The sequence below is a fragment of the Coregonus clupeaformis genome, unplaced genomic scaffold (assembly GCF_020615455.1).
Source record: "Coregonus clupeaformis isolate EN_2021a unplaced genomic scaffold, ASM2061545v1 scaf1623, whole genome shotgun sequence".
Taxonomy (NCBI): Eukaryota; Metazoa; Chordata; class Actinopteri; order Salmoniformes; family Salmonidae; genus Coregonus; species Coregonus clupeaformis.
Window position 1 is genome coordinate 2,708 of NW_025535077.1, and position 2,690 is coordinate 5,397.

Consider the following 2,690-nt stretch of genomic DNA (forward strand, 5'->3'; position numbering starts at 1 on the left):
ATTATGTGCAAATAGAGATACTGGGGTGCAAAAGAGCAAAATAAATAACAATATAGGGATGAGGTAGTTGGGTGGGCTAATTTCAGATGGGCTGTGTACAGGTGCAGTGATCGGTAAGGTGCTCTGACAACTGATGCTTAAAGTTATTGAGGGAGATAAGAGTCTCCAGCTTCAGAGATTTTTGCAATTCGTTCCAGTCATTGGCAGCAGAGAACTGGAAGGAATGGCGGACAAAGGAGGTGTTGGCTTAGGGAATGACCAGTGAGATATACCTGCTGGAGCGCAGACTACGGGTGGGTGCTGCTATGGTGACCAATGAGCTAAGATAAGGCGGGGATTTGCCAAGCAGTGATTTATAGATGGCCTGGAGCCAGTGGGTTTGACGACGGACATGTAGTGAGGACCAGCCAACAAGAGCGTACAGGTCACAGTGGTGGGTAGTATATGGGGCTTTGGAGACAAAATGGATGGCACTGTGATAGACTACATCCAATTTGCTGAGTAGAGTGTTGGAGGCTATTTTGTAAATGACATCGCCGAAGTCAAGGATCGGTAGGATAGTCAGTTTTACGAGGGCATGTTTGGCAGCATGAGTGAAGGAGGCTTTGTTGCGAAATAGGAAGCCGATTCTAGATTTAACTTTGGATTGGAGATTCTTTATGTGAGTCTGGAAGTTGAGTTTACAGTCTAACCAGATACCTAGATATTTGTAGTTGTCCACATACTCTAGGTCCGACCCGTCGAGAGTGGTGATTCTAGTCGGGTGGGCGGGTGCTAGCAGCGTTCGATTGAAAAGCATGCATTTCGTTTTACTAGTGTTTAAGAGCAGTTGAAGGCTACTGAATGATTGTTGTATGGCATTGAAGCTCGTTTGAACTTATGAAAGTTATTTATTTAGCTCTGCCTGCTCGAGAATTCAGTGATTGCTTTGCCATGTCTGTGCCGTGAAGCAGTCAAGCTGGATAAATGTTTTTCCTGGAACGCCCCTTTGACTTAACGTTGCAGTCAAGTGATATAAATGGATGTAATGATGCAGCCGACCACCAGAGGGAGGCAAATACAAGTTTATTCGACAGAGGACGTTTACGTGGTTCTAGGAAGGTCTGGATGGATGTCTTCTGAAATATAAAATGGTGGGAAATCAATCAAATAAGTCATGTAAACATTTACATATTCTTTAAAGAAATTCTAGCGCCCGATTTCGGGGACTGTCAGCCTAAGAGGTTTTAAGTCTTAAAGTGATCTAATGAAACAAATCCTCTCTGTCACATTCCTCTCAATATATTCCCTCTTTCATATTCCCCTCTATCCTAATCCCTCTATCATATTCCTCTCTATCATATTCCTCTCCACCCACTCCTCCTCCTTCCTCCTCTCCCTCATCTCAGGGCAGCCCCTCTCCATCCACTAGAGCAGGAAGTCTCTGGACTCAGTGAGGTCCAGCTCAGACTGAAGAGAGGCCGTTTTAACTCTCTTCTCCTTTAGCTGTTCCTCCAGCCTGGCAAGTACTATCTCCTTGTCAACCAAGCAACCTGATCTGGACTTTGAGATGATCTGACGTCTCTTATACTTTGCTTGAGACATTTCTCTTTGCTGCTCATCTCTTGAGTATTCCAGCACACTAATGTCCTTCTTGAAGTAGCATAAATCTGAGGCTACCTCTTTTTTCAGATCCTCATGTGCTTCTCTTATTGGTTTGAATGTGTGTCCTCTGTCGTCTCACCCATCTCTGCAGATCACAGAGATCAGCTTACTGTCCGTCTCACAGAACAGCTTCAGAGCCTCTCCATGTTCACGACATTCATCTCTCTACTGTTTCCTCTCTCGGCTGTAGCTCTGTCTTTTAGCATCTTCCTCCAGTTTCAGCTGGTAGGCCACGTTCCTGATCAGTCTGTTGATCTGGAAGATTCTGTCTCTGACCAGAGCCCTGCCCACTTGACAGAGTTGGTGTCCAGCATTCAGGCTGTCTTGGAGGCATCTCTTGCAGAAGGTGTGCTGATAGCTTAGAGACACAGGCTCAGTGTATATGTCTGTGCAGATGGAACAGCACAGGTGGTCTGCCAGGTCAGAGGAAGCTGTGGCCATAATGACTGTGCTCATGCTCAGTGTGTGAGAGACAAAGAGGCAGTGTCCGAATACCCATATTAGAGTACTAAATAGTATTAAAAAACATTTAGTTAGTATGTGAACTTTAGAAATTATGCCGCGTTCACATGCTAGTCGGACCTAGGAAACTCTGAAATGTCCGACTTGTTTATTCGTTGAATGTGGCACGTGTATAACTACAACCAGTAAGCAAGTCTGAAATGTCCGGGTTTCCAAGTTCCGACTAGCACGGGAACGCTGCAATAGTACTAAGAATGCGTCATCTAATGCGCGATTGCATTGACTCCCGTCATTCGTTCATTTCGGTACAGCGCGTCAATTTATCTGACTATCAGCTGTTGCCAAACAAGTGAGTCAGAAAATAAGAGTGAATTATACTAGATCAAAGGCGAAATTTGTATGCAGTTTAAGTAAGTATTACGCTAGAATGGATATTCAGACACAGCCAGTAACAGGTCTGTCTTGGAAAATACATGTATGTTCTTGAAGTACGCAGTCAAATTAACATTAGCTTTAAAGCCCTCATGAAGAGTACTGACAGACTTCTTGTAAAGGTAGAGGCATGTGACTATCATAAAGCAAGA